The 14,116-nt window shown below is 34.5% G+C and overlaps 1 protein-coding gene and 1 long non-coding RNA gene across 12 annotated transcripts in view; both read right to left on the bottom strand.

The window, feature by feature from the left end:
• The window catches only part of PAM (peptidylglycine alpha-amidating monooxygenase), a 214,337-nt gene that overhangs the window by 133,645 nt on the left and 66,576 nt on the right, over nucleotides 1–14,116 (bottom strand). The window lies entirely within an intron of this gene.
• LOC116662630 lies at nucleotides 4,977–14,109 on the bottom strand. The gene is made up of 2 exons (XR_004318603.1): nucleotides 11,683–14,109; nucleotides 4,977–7,237 (listed from the first exon to the last, which is right to left on the bottom strand). It is a non-coding gene; the product is annotated as an uncharacterized LOC116662630 (long non-coding RNA).

Below are 14,116 nucleotides of genomic sequence, written 5' to 3'. Positions count from 1 at the left end.
AATGCAAGGAAACTATCTTGGATTCATATACTTGTCAACTTTTTTTGGACAACTGACATGTTTTAATCTTGGGGAAAACATGTTGAGGAAAGAAGGGAAGTGGGGAAATAAATGATACACAGTTTTCCAATAAACTCAGAGCCTTCCAACAGCAGCAGGCTTGAAAGCATTAAAAGAGTGCTGGATTTGGCTTTTATTTGCTTCAGTGGCGCTTCAAATCTCTTTGGCTATTGTAGAAGGTTTTCAGGTCATCACAAACCAAAGTGAAAAGGGAATACCGTGGGCAGTAACTGTATGAAACACCTTATTTATTTCAACTGACTCCTGCCACAGTTGATTGAAGGACTAAAAGTCCCCTTACACCTAACAGCCGTGGGCTTCTAGACCCATGCTTACTGTGCTGATTAAATAAACTATAGGTAGAAGACAGAATAAGTATATGGCTCTGGCAGAGTCAAGGAATTCACGGTGAGTAAGATAAACTGTTTACTCTCAACTCTGAGCTCTTTAGGGCAGGAACTTAATTTTCTCACCCCTGAGCACAATTTTCTCCATTTTGTATTATGGAGTGGCTATGACAGCAGAAAAACAATACAGAGACTATTTGTTAACTTCTAAACTTGTTTGACCCACTACAGTCACCTCTTTAATACTTGCATTTGCCCAGGCTACCAATCTATCTTGTTTCTTACATCTACTGCATCTGCCTTCAGAGCCCGAGGAGAGTAGATGAAACCACAATAGTAAAGTATCTGTGAACACTGCCTTAGCATCTATGAAAAATATATTAAGGAGATAAAGTTAATATTTAACATTCCAAAATGGGGAAGCTAAATATTATAACTAATAATATCAATTGTAGAAATAGTAAGGTAAACAGAATTTGGATTTTCATAGCAAAATGGTCATTCAGTTGGAAGCAAATTATTTAACCATAATTCAGTCACAGCTTACTACAAAATAAATAATTTTTATTTCCATAAATAGATATTTGAAATATTTTAGTGGTATATTTCTGCCTGTATTTAATTTGATGTCAGTTTTTGTTAAGAGTTTGTTGTTCTGTTTTGGATACAATTTCCAAATCTAAACATTTAAAAATAATCTAGTAAAGCCTTTTCAGTCTTACATAAGATTATTAAATGAGGATGCTGAAGTGTTAACTGTGTGCACATCTGAAATCTATGAAAGGAAATATCCCAATCCCACAGAAACATCATTTGCCCTTTGTAAATCGATGTTGCCATGGCAAATGTCTTCGTTTAATACTGGATTAGCTCAGGTGGGAGGATGACACGATGTAGCGGTTTTTTATACACCTCCCTTTTCAAAAATGCTCTGAGGTTTGTTGGATGGGGTGACTTCTGCATGCTAAGACAGAGCCATTCCTTTAATGTGTACATCAGACTTGTCCCTTTATTTATGATTAAGTAGAATACATTATCTGTGAAAAGCAATCTGTGCCTGGAAAGAGTGTGTTCTGCACTTTTGCTTAAAGAATGTAACATTCATGTGGAATGGTTCCAAACCTCCTCTTGAATAGGGTTATTGAAATATTAATTCAGACTACATAAATCTGAAAATAAGTGAAACAAAGAGGACTTTTCTGGTGGTTAATAAGTGCAAAGAGAATCACTTTTCTTGCTAATGTGGAAAGATATGCATGGTTGCCTTCCACAAATATCTTCAGACTGATTATAACAGAACAATGACCCCCTACAAATCTGGCTCTATTTGTTTCTAAACGTGTACCAAATTTCCTAAATTCTTTCATTAATCAGGCTCTCTTAATAGCACTGTTGCAAAGCAGAGGAATAGGAATTAAAAATTTATCAATTCATGGCATTGTGTAGAAATTTCCTCCAGAGATTTCTAGAACATTAGAAGTTTATATCAGGAAGGTAGAACATCCTTTTTGTTGGTATTCTTTTTGTCCGGTAATATCGCTTATTTATTCCTTTATTAATTTTTAACAATTACAAAATCATAGATAATTTTAAAATAATAAAACAAACTTCAATATATACTAAAAAAATCCATTGCCATCCTCCTCCTTTGCTTCCTCTTCAAGGGGAACCAGTGTTTTACAGCTTAATATACCTCCTTCCAACTTTCTCCATGCTTGTACAAAAATGTATATCCAAACAGATATACATATGAAGAAATTTTATTATTTATTTTTATTAAGTCTACATGTGACTCTGTAGCTTGTTTCTCTCCTTTAATACACAGCAATACTTCTAGGGCAAGACACAGACTTCTCTTAGTCTTTCACTTATTATATAATATGCTATGGGATGATCTCCCACAATCTCAAGAATATGAGTATTTTTACTTTAAAAGATAATTCCAGATAACTTTCTTAAAAAGCTTATGGCAATGCATGTTCCACCAACAATGTATGAGCCTGTCCATGCCTTTTCATCCTTAAAAACTCTGTGTAGTATAGTTCTTTTTAAATTTTTTTGCCATGTTAATGGGAGAAGAAAGATCGCATATTATTTTTTATTTAATTTTAATTTCTATGATTATTAACAGGGTCAAACTTTTTTCATTCTATTAATTTAATATTGATAATCTTCATTTGCTTTTCTTTTGGGTTGCTTGTCTTCTCAGTGGTCTGTGGGACCTCTTTGTATTTATACTTGGTATATTAGGCCCTTTTCTGTCATATATGTTTATACTCATTCTCAGTTTGCTCTTGGTTAAATAATTATCATCTTTAAAAGTGTGGGTGTGTATATGTAAAAAAATGTATATAATAAACAAATTTTTTACCTTTCTATTCTCTTTCATAGTTAGTGGTCTGTTCAGTATTTTTAGTATCTTTTTAGGTCAATTTGGATAGCTAAGTATTTTCTAGAAAATCACTATTTCCTCTAGATTATAAAATTAACCAAGAGAGGGACATGCAATGGTGTCTAACATTTCTTCTTTACACTAATATTTAATAATGTATAATTTTTGCACTTTTTTATATTTAGGCTTGCCATGAGCTTATCTATTTTAATGGATGTTCAGAGAATTGGATTCTTATCTTATTTATATTATTTTTGATCTATTTTATTAATTTCAGCTTTTGTCTTTATGAATTCTTCCTTTTCATTGATTTGAATGCTATTTTCCTCATTTTTAAGTTGAACTATCTATATAATTTTATTTTCATCTGACTGTTTTAATTATAAAAGAATGTAAGGCCATCAGCTTTTCTCTGACTAGCTGGGTCTCATGGGTTTGTTGTCATCTATTTTTTTGCCATCACTCTCTGCATAATTTATAATTTCAGTTTTTATTTTTCTCCTTGTTTCATGGTTTGTGTAGAAGAATGGTCCTAAATTTCTAAGTAGCTAAGTTTTCCATGGTATCTCTTCAGAGTCTATTTCTAGTTTTACTGGATTATCATCAGAAGATAAGAGCTATAAAACTCTAATTACTGTGGTACACTGAAGTTCCTTAATGTCTAGCTATGTGATTTTTTTAAATAAATGTTTTATATACATTCAAAAATGTATATTCACTTCCTAAAATGTAAAATTTAATATCTACATTGATAGTAAATGACATTTACTATACATTAAATATGTATTAAATTATTCTGTTGATTGAAATATTCAAATTCTTCATACATTTCCTGTTTGGAGTCTATTTGATATATCAAATATCTCACTATAATTGTATTTTAACCAACTTCACTTTGCATTTTTATTTTACATGTTTGACAGTGATGGTTTTTGGTGCCTAAAGGTATATGACTGTTCTCTTAGTAAACTGTACGTACTAGATTGTTTCAAAGACAGAGTTAGAAAAGTTGAGGTCTGATTCCTTTATCTGGTTATAGCATATTTCTAGAATGGTGCCTTTATAGGGATTCTAAACGTTTGCCTCTCCCTACCCATTGAACCACATTTTTCAAATCCTACTGACTCCACAAAGATTTTCCTAATGATGCAAGAGAGAAATGCAGATTCTAATCTGCTTGTATAATGTGATTTAGAAAACCATGACTGTGATCTTAACTGAAGTATTCTTCTTGCAATCATCCTCTTCCTGCTCAACTTGATCCTCTGTAATTCTTTATTTCTACTATCCTAAAGAATGTATCATACCCCGGTGCCTTGCATTAGGTTGACAGTCTTCCTCAACTCATCCATCATCATGTACTTTAGGGTTATAAACAATAATAACTAATGATTTGCTGGGTGGTACTGGCCTTTATACATATTAATTCAAAACTACAATCCTATGAAGTGATAACTACCATTGTCTCTGCTTTTACAGATGAGGAAACTGAAGCTCATTAAGGTTTAAGTATCTTGTCTAAGATCTTGCAGCCAGCACGTGGCAGAACTAGAGTTCTGATTTGTCTTATACCCATAACGACTTAGAAATGAAGGATGAGGGACAAAGGAGTGGGAAAAGACTGCAGAAAAAATCAAGAGCTTTGCAAGTTGCTGTAAAGTCTTCGGTTTTAAATGTGAGGGGTATGAAGCTCTTACAGGGTATTCGTAGAAGGGGATGTGGCCTGATTTCTGTGTTAATAGGATCTCTGTGGCTGCAGTAGGGAGCACAGACTCCAGGGTGCAATGCAGATCCGTTAGGAGAACTGTTGTAATAATCCAGGAAAGAGAGGATGCTGCATGAGCCCAAGCAGGAAAGATGGGTGGGGACAACTGGATGGATTCTGGACGTATTTGGAAGGTAGAACCAACAGGATTTTCTGGCGTGTTTCTGGGGTGTGAGAAAGAAGAGCCAAGAAAGACACCAGTGTATTTGACCTAAGGAAACTATAACATAGAAATTGCCATTTACTGAGATGGAGGAGTATGAAATACAGTATTTCAAAGAACTCTTGTTTAGGACCATTTACTTACCAAAACTGACTAGGTAACTAAGAATTAAGGGTCATACCATACCTCTGTTAACCTTGCATTGGTATTTTTATCCTCTATGTTTTATTAGTCATATGACACCGTTCATGAGATGTGAAAGGTTAAATCCATTTATTAGCCCACATGGTATATGCAGTGGTTTCGATCAGGGATCAGGAAACTACAGCCTGTGGGTGGCTGCCTGTTTAGTAAGTAAAGTGGTTTTTTTTTGGAACTCAGCCAAGTTATTCATTTACATATTGTCTAGGGCTGCTTTCTAACTGTAGCAGTTACAACTGGGAACTTACGGCTGGCAAGCTGCAAACATTTTTTAATCTGACACTTTAAGAAATAATTTTCTAATCTCTGGCTTAGATTTAGACAGGAATAATTCATAAATGTGTTAAAATAAACTAAACTAGGTTGATTGCAACATGTCTTTTAACAGCCAGGTGATCAGGAATATTTTATCAGAATTCAGATTAGCAGCATGTCTTTCTGGATAGACATGAGAAAATATGAAAAAAAAATTATTCAGTGATTTAGGATGGAGCCAGTAATCTACATTTTGTTTGTTTAACAAAAGTTAGTTTTTATTTTACAACACATGTGTAATAAAAATGTGTGTGTGTGTGTACACAGGCTTGCACAAAAAATGTATGATAGTAACATTCTCTGGGAAACACATAGGCCATTAATAGACTGGCAGCACAGAATTATGAAATAAGCATGTGTCTCTGATTCAAATAAATCTGTATTTAAAATCTCTGTTCTTCAAGTTACTGGCTACTTGACTACGGACAGGTTATTTAATCTCCCTGAGTTTCAATTTTTTATGTAAAAAAATGGAAATAATAGTACCTCAAACACAAAGTTTTCATGAGTTAATGAGACAATGCTTGTAAAGTGCCTAATACAGTAGTGTTACATTATGAGCACTCAAAAATGTTTTCTCCTTTAAAAAATTTACTAGAAAAAACAAAATAAAAAGAACTCTAAGTCTTACTGAGAAAATAGGTGATCATAAGGGATTCTCTTAACTGCAGCTACTTTTTCTAGTAGCCCCTTTAGGTATCGTGTTAATTCAAAAATATCAAGAAGTAGTTGAAAATAAAAGTCTCCTTTCTGTTTCTCATTTTTAATAAAGGAAGGAAAAATGGTAAATATATATTTGTAGCTTTAAACCCAGATATGTGACATATTTAGATAATTCTCACAGAGGCAAATGTTGTTAATAGTTTAAGCATATCTTCCCTAAATGGACATTAAATAGATTTTAGTAAAAATAAAAAGGAAGCATCATAATTTAAACTTAAATAATTAGCAATGAACTACATGAGACTTTAATTTGCTGCTTACAGGATCCATTTCACATTTTTGTGTTCTATCTATTTGTATAGTTGAGCCTTGCTGATGAATCAAGTGGTGAATTATACAAATAAATACAACTTAAGAATTTGACAAGTAGCATCTTAAATGACACCAATCCTGAACTTTGAAAATAGTGGAAAAAACAATTTTATGTGAGGTAGCTAAGTAAACAAGACAAGGGCTGGTGACTGTCCTTTCTGATAATCACTGAATTTTCTTAGCTATTTGCTTCTCCATTAGTAAAATAGATAATATTACTTCATTAGTTTGGAGAAGTGTACAGCATTTTAATATCTTTTGTTGCTCTTTTTCCAAATTTGGGGATTTTATACGCATTGCCTAACTCTTTCTAAATAAAAAGTAAATACTAGTCCAGAATTAGGTTATCTCTCAGCTTTCCACCTTCAACAGCAAGATCACCACACTCCTATTTTTTCATAAAGAGAGAAAAAACTAAGAACTGAGGAAGAAGAAACACTAAAAGCCCTGAGTCAAGTTCATTTAAGACAATGACTTAATGCAATCACCCTTCACCCATGGTCAATTTTTCCAACGACAGAAATGCATGGGTGCAGGACCAGCCACCAGAGCCACCACTTGTGTCTTTCACACTCATAGCCTCAGAATTCTTAATATTTTTCCAGGCAGCTTCTTTCAATCAAATCCCCTTTGCCATATTTGTTCTAGTGCACAGATAGAGTCAGAAGAGGGGAGGTTAGTGGCGGACGGGTCCGAGGACTAGAGAGGGTAGAAAGGAATGTGGCTGCTGATCACACAGAGGTGGTCCAGGGAATCCATCGGGCTTCCGGGTGCACAGGTGCTGGGGTCAGGTGGGGCTCTTCTCTGGGCACTTTCCAGCAATCACCTAGCTGCTTCAGGAAGAGCCAGGATCCACTCTCTATAATAAATTTAACAGATAACCTACTGCTGCTGCCCAGAAGGCTGGGGGTCATTTTCTCCTTTTGTGTAATGAGGTTTAATCTGAAAGTCAAGCTGGCCTGTGAGGGGAAACAGAGAAAAGGAAGTGTGGGGCAGTCTCCTTTCTTTTTATTTCTGTGCTTAAAGAATACTCAGTTTTTAATTTAAAAAATGCAAATATTATTATATACTAACAACTAGAGAAGAGACAAGTAAATCACAACCCCCAAAGAACTAAAAATTACTTCAGTAAAGCCTCATTTTTCTGGGGTCCTTGCTAATTTTGTCTTGAATTTTAAGCACTGACTGGGGATACTTTTGGTTTTCTCCATAATGATTGAATTAAAATATATAGACTTCACATACTTATAACGTCCCCAGACTAGCCAAAAGCCAAACTTCAGTACAACTAAGTGACTCTACATGAAAAAGTTTAATCAGCATTCTGAACCTAAGAAAATCAGAGCACCACAGCAATTCTGCATTTACCTTGCATTACCTCTTTGATAAACAGATATCCTGAGCAAGTGCTGTTTACAGGTGATGTTATGATAACAGCTTGAGATTTTAAAACTGATTACTTAAACTAGTGCTGTAAGAGAAGCCTATGAAAGCTGAGTTCTTATTACATGATTATATATGCATTGTGGAGGCAAGGGGACTTTCTTCCTTCTGTTAGAAAATGAAAAAGTTAAAATACATTAGTAACCATTTTCTAATGGTTGTTCATTTGGGAGAAAAAAGCAAAGAGAAACACTGAGGGACGCTCTTGAGAAAAATTTGTAGGAGTATTTTGTTCACTCTGATTTTATTTCAATGACTACCTTCTTTCACCATTATTTAAAACTGACTAAAAAATTTAAAAAACAAATAAAAATAAAGAAAATAAAAGGCTTTACATTAAAAAAATAAAACCTAAGGCTCTAATTTCAATTTTTCCAACTTGTTGCTCTGGGATATCTGATCTTTAAACTTAGAATTGTTCCATTTTCTGCCATTCCTGGTGACAGATATTTGTATTCAGTTACACAGAGGAAGACAGCTTTCTGATTTCAAAGCTGATCTACGACGCTTCAAAAGACAAATACAGAATGAGACCAGAATTTGGAAGAGGTTCGGACAGGAAAAAGCGTATTCCTCCAGAGTTCTCAAATTATTCCCAAAATAAGGGAGGAAAATAAAAGCCTCACACATCCTAATGGAAAGAAATTCAATTATCACATGGTTTCAAGTTTTTAGGTTCAAAGAAAATATTTTGTAAAAGTATATTTTTTACAAATGAGTTTACATTTGTAAATTCTTAAACCAAGACTGTAGAGGACCTAAGCGGCACAAATAATAAACAAATAAAATGCTACGTAAATGCAGGATTTGAAAGAATTTAGATGAGAGTAATTTTAAAATAAGGTCAGAGTACAAAGTCCTCAGCAAAGTGAAGAAATCCAGGCTGAATTCAAATTATTATACAAAAAATTAAGGTTTCATACTGATGAAGCTTCTTTTGATAACTTCTTTTCTAAGCATAAAAGATACATAAGAATTCTGAGAAAAACACATCCGTTCTCAGTGTTCATTCTCTGGTCATAAGGGCCATTTTTAATGGAAATGACTTAAGAATAAGCACACTAAGAGATTTACTTCCTTGATTACTTTCCCCAGATTTCTGCTGCTGAAGGTTCATACTTCCTGTTTTTCTTCATTTGGCTACCTTTCCTCTCCTTCAAAATTATTATGATGTCTTACTTCCTCCATGAAGTAATTACTGAAACTATAAGGGTGGCGATTTCTTTCTTATCCTAAGGTTCATTCACATTTCCCTCAATGCAGAAAACAATGAAATCACGAGTTCACGTTTTGTGAGAACTTACCAGGTACAGGGTGGCAACTGAACATACCACTGGTATTACCATGCTCAGTCCTCAGAATAACCCTGGGTAGGTACTATTATTATTCTGTCTATAGATGAAGGGGCAGGACTAGCTGGTCAAGAAAATTCTTAGGGTGACACTGCAGGAGATGGGACAAAAATGCTGTCAGCCTAGTCCCAAAGCCTACATTCTAACCCACTAGAGTTGCCTTAGATTTAGACAATAAACTTTATGTAAAATCACTGCAATTATGCTTTATCTATTTTATTTTAAAATCAACCCCCCATGGGATAGTTAACACATCAAGTCTATAATAGCACCTTACAATGACCCTGAACTGGCAGTTTACCAAGTTGTTTTGTTTATTGATAGAGAGTTGTGACAGCAAAACCCCACAGGGTCTCTGGTGAGAAAGGAAATCAAATGAGGAAGAAAAAGTGCTTAAAGGAGAGTCTCAAAATACCACCACTTCAAGGTTCTGCTGGATTTGAAGCCAGTGTTATCAGACACCAGCTTCTACTGACTTTACCTCTCTAGGCTACTTAAAAGCTGCCTTACTCTTCTCTCTCATATTCCCAAAGCCTGAAAAAACACTGATTAACAAGAAATTTATTGGGGATGAAAGTGATTTTTTAAAATTTCAAGTCAGAAAAGAAAAAAGAGTGAGCTTACTTTGAATATAAAATTGATATGGCAATAGATTATAAACTACTTTCCCTAGACTCTCTGAAGCTGGTTTAATGGGAGCAATTGTTATTTTATTATTATTAAAATATAGTCAGTTATGATGTGTCAATTTCTGGTGTACAGCACAATGTCCCAGTCATGCATACCTATACATATATTCGTTTTCATATTCTTTTTCATTAAAGGTTATTACAAGATATTGAATATAGTTCCCTGTGCTATACAGAAGAAATTTGTTTTTTATCTATTTTTATATATAGTGGTTAACATTTGCAAATCTCTAACTCCCAAATTTATCCCTTCCCAATCCCTTCCCCTTCTGGTAACCATAAGTTTGTTTCCTATGTCTGTGAGTCTGTTTATGTCTTTGTGATATCATATGGTATTTTTTTCTCTTTCTGGCTTACTCACTTAGATTGACAATCTCCAGGTCCATCCATGTTGCTGCAAATGGCATTATTTTATTCTTTTTGTGGCTGAGTAGTATTCCATTGTATAAATATACCACAACTTCTTTATCCAGTCATCTGTCAACAGCCATTTAGGTTGTTTCCATGTCTTGGCTATTGTAAATAGTACTGCTATCAACATTGGGGTGCAGGTATCTTTTTGAATTAAAGTTCCCTCCGGATATATGCCCAGGAATGGGATTGCTGGATCATATGGTTAAGTCTATTTTTAATCTTTTGAGGAATCTCCATACTGTTTTCCATAACGGCTCCACCAATCTACATTCCCACCAACAGTGTAGGTGGGTTCCCTTTTCTCCACAGCCTCTCCATCATTTGTCATTTGTGGACTTTTGAATGATGGCCATTCTGACTGGTGTGAGGTGATACCTCACTGTAGCTTTGATTTGCATTTTATCTGGTAACTAGCAATATTGAGCATTTTTTCATGTGCCTATTAGCCATTTGCATGTCTTCACTGGAGAACTGCTTATTTAGTCTTCTGCCCATTTCTGGATTGGGTTGTTTGGCTTTTACTATTAAGTTGTATAAGCTGTTTACATATTCTGGCACTTAAGCCCTTGTCAGTCTCATCTTTTGCAAACACTTTCTCCCATTCCATAGGTTGTCTTTTTGTTTTGCTTATGGTTTTCTTTGCTGTGCCAAAGCTTATAAGTTTAAGTAGGTCCCATTTGTTTATTTTTGCTTTTATTTCTATTGCCTGGGTAGACTGCCCTAGGAGAACAGTGCTAAGATTTATGTCAATGTTTTGCCTATGTTTTCTTCTAAGAGATTTATAGTGTCTTGTCTTATGGTTAAGTCTTTAAGCCATTTTGAGTTTATTTTTGTGTATGGTGTGAGAGAGTATTCTAACTTCATTGATTTACATGTGGCTGTCCAGTTTTCCCAACACCATTTGCTGAAGACACTGTCTTTTCTCCATTGTATGTCCTTGCCTCCTTTGTTGAAGATTAATAGACCAAAAATCTGTGGGTTTATTTCTGGGCTGTCCATTCTGTTCCATTGATTTACATGTCTTTTTTTGTATCAATACCATGCTGTTTTGATTATGGTAGCTCTGTAGTATTATCTGAAGTGTAGAGGGGTTATTCCTCTAGCTTTTTTTTTTTTTTTTTTTTTTTGGTATTGCCTTGGCAATTCTGGGTCTTTTGTGATTCCATATAAATTTTAAGATTATTTGTTCTAGTTCTGTGAAGAATGTCCTGGGTAATTTGCTAGGGATCACATTAAGTCTGTAGATTGCTTTGGGTAGTATGGCCATTTGTTCTGGTCTTCATATTATAGTTATCCTTAATTTATTTTTTTCCTTTTATTTTTGTTCTTTTTTTTTTTTTTTTTTTTTGGCCAATTGTTCTTATTCCCTTCCATCCTTTCTTTCTTTCCTCTAATACTTTTTCATTTTTTTTCTTTCCTTGCCTTTTTATCTCCTCTTAAGGCTAAGTGTTAAATTTAGTTTCATCTGTATTTGAAAAAAATACATTCTTCACTAAAAGTACTCACACTATCACAGTTCCAGATCTTCCTCATAAGAACACCAAATTCAGGAGGGAAAGTCTTCCAGGGTTTCTGTATCCATCTCTTCCTGACTCAAAAGGAGTATAACAAACATTTCTCATGAGGGCTTATGAGGTATATGACCTATATGTCAGCTGGATCAAGTCAATAAATACTCATCGCATGAGGTCAATAGATGGTGATAGGAAAGGTAGAAGAAACATTCAACAACCAGTTCTGAGCTGATCAGAGACAACAAGTGAATCACTTACCCAGTGAGGCAGTTTCAGTTACAACAGAAAACCCAACTCAGTCTGGTCGAATAAGAAAGGCTAACATAATGGTAAACTCCCTAAGTAGCAAGGTCACCAAGAACCTCTATTCTTTCAGTCTCTCTACACTGCCTTCTATAGCATTAGTTTTATTCCAGACATGGCTCCTCTCATGAACTTAGCAGACCCCAGGACTACATGCCTTTTGCTCACATGCAACAAAAAAATGTATTCCCAGGAAAAGTCCTAAGATTTGATTGGACTGGTCTAGGTCAAACACCTTCTGAACCAATCACTGTGGAAGAGAATGTGGAAGGCAATGATTCACTAATCCTAGCCCATAAGCTCTACCTCTGGATTCTGGGTAGACAGTTCCCCAGAACCACATGGTTTCAGAGAAGAAGCAATGAGGAATAGTAGGCTAGGAAGGCAAGCAGCAAACGTCTGCTGCATGAGGCAAAGCTGAATGCAGATAAAGCAAAATAACAAGCTGCAGTTTACTAAATAACTATATGTTCTTTTTTCCATAGAGTTATTTTGACAACTTTAAGACTACAGAAATGATTAAAAAAATTTTTTAAATCAAGTTCCTCTTCATTCTTTTATAATCAATTCCTCTAGGAACTCTTTCTGAGAATATTCATCCCAACACAGTTACCTATTATTATTATTAAATAATTTAAATGTTTTTACTGTAAAATAAGGAAATGAAAAAATAACAGAATAATACAGAATTACAACAGACAACAATTTGAGAAAATAATGATACTCCTGTCATTTTCAGACTATGTATTAAGTATGTACTAAGGAGTGCTTAAAGATGAATTATTAAACTTAAAAAAAATAATACAAAGTCATTTTGAGGAAACAGGGAAAATCACTTTCAAAAGTAAGAAGAGACAAGAAAAAGCACACTTCATAAGTGAGTAACTATCATTCTTCTCTCCTGTTCTTCCAATCTCATTACACCTTTTTACTAAATACTAAAGAAAGAGCTTAAAATATTAAGGGCCAAGATGCTAATAACTAAACATACAAAAAAGTCATCTGCCTGGTTATTTGGGAATGGGCAGGGATGAGGGTGTGACAAGTCTATTTTACGACAGTATTTATTTATAGATCCTTAGATCCTACACAGGTATTCAAATAAATGAATATAAATCCTTAGTCCTACAGAAAGTCCAGCGCAGGTTGGCTACAATACAGTGGGTATTCTCTTAGAGCTTCTGAATGTCTATTTCAAAAGAATCCTCTCTGATATGTAGAATACTTTTATTCCAAGTACTTGAAAAAAAAAGAAAGAAAGAAAAGGAAAGAAAAACTGAGTTATCTGCAGCAATGAGTCATCAGCACTGCAGCTCTATGACACCCAGGTCTTTCCCTGTCTCGGCAGCCCTTCAAAAGAAGAAGACTATCTTAGTGACACATGCAAATCCCTGCACTGCCTGGCTGAAAAGCATAGTTAATTCCTGGTCTTTTTATGTTTAATGAAACACCTTTCACACATGACAGCAGTGGGTTTGAGCTTCTTGTGTGTACCTAAAATAGGAAAAGCCTTAGCAACAACCTAGTTCTACTCAAAATGCTCTGTAAGTCACGGTGGTATAAGTTCTGCCACCATTTCTTCAAAATACATCTCATACGACAAGCAGATCACACGAAAGAAAACTCACAGTCAACCACCTGTAAGAACTTGTTTTCTTAACTTTTAAAGGTGTGAAATGTTTTACTTTTCAAATTCTTGGCAGTAATGACATACTTTTATTTCTTAACTTGTGGCTATGATAGAAGGGTATATACACAACGTAATCTCTTAGATGCAGCTGCTCAATAGCATTTCCCTTTATTAGAATAATTTTTCATATTTGAGTACATACTTAGATGCTGCACTACAGAGGCTATTACTCCACTGAGACTTTTAAAACATAAATTTTCAAGGTTCCATTTCAAAACAAATACAGGTAAAAATTTTTAAAAGAAATTTAACTGAAAGATTTACCTTGAAAAATTTACTCCTCTTTGTAATGCTCAATTATTCTAACCCTATCTGAGGAGTCTTAAAACAAATGCCTACTTTTAAAGAAGTTACTACTGCTGGAAATGCAGTTTCTTTCCTTTAATTATAGACCATACAGAACATGCGAATACTGAAATACAGAATTCCTCTC

This window comes from Camelus ferus, chromosome 3, assembly GCF_009834535.1.
Source record: "Camelus ferus isolate YT-003-E chromosome 3, BCGSAC_Cfer_1.0, whole genome shotgun sequence".
NCBI classification, from domain to species: Eukaryota; Metazoa; Chordata; class Mammalia; order Artiodactyla; family Camelidae; genus Camelus; species Camelus ferus.
The sequence above is the reverse complement of the archived record's forward strand: the minus strand, read 5'-3'. Positions and strand labels throughout refer to the sequence as shown.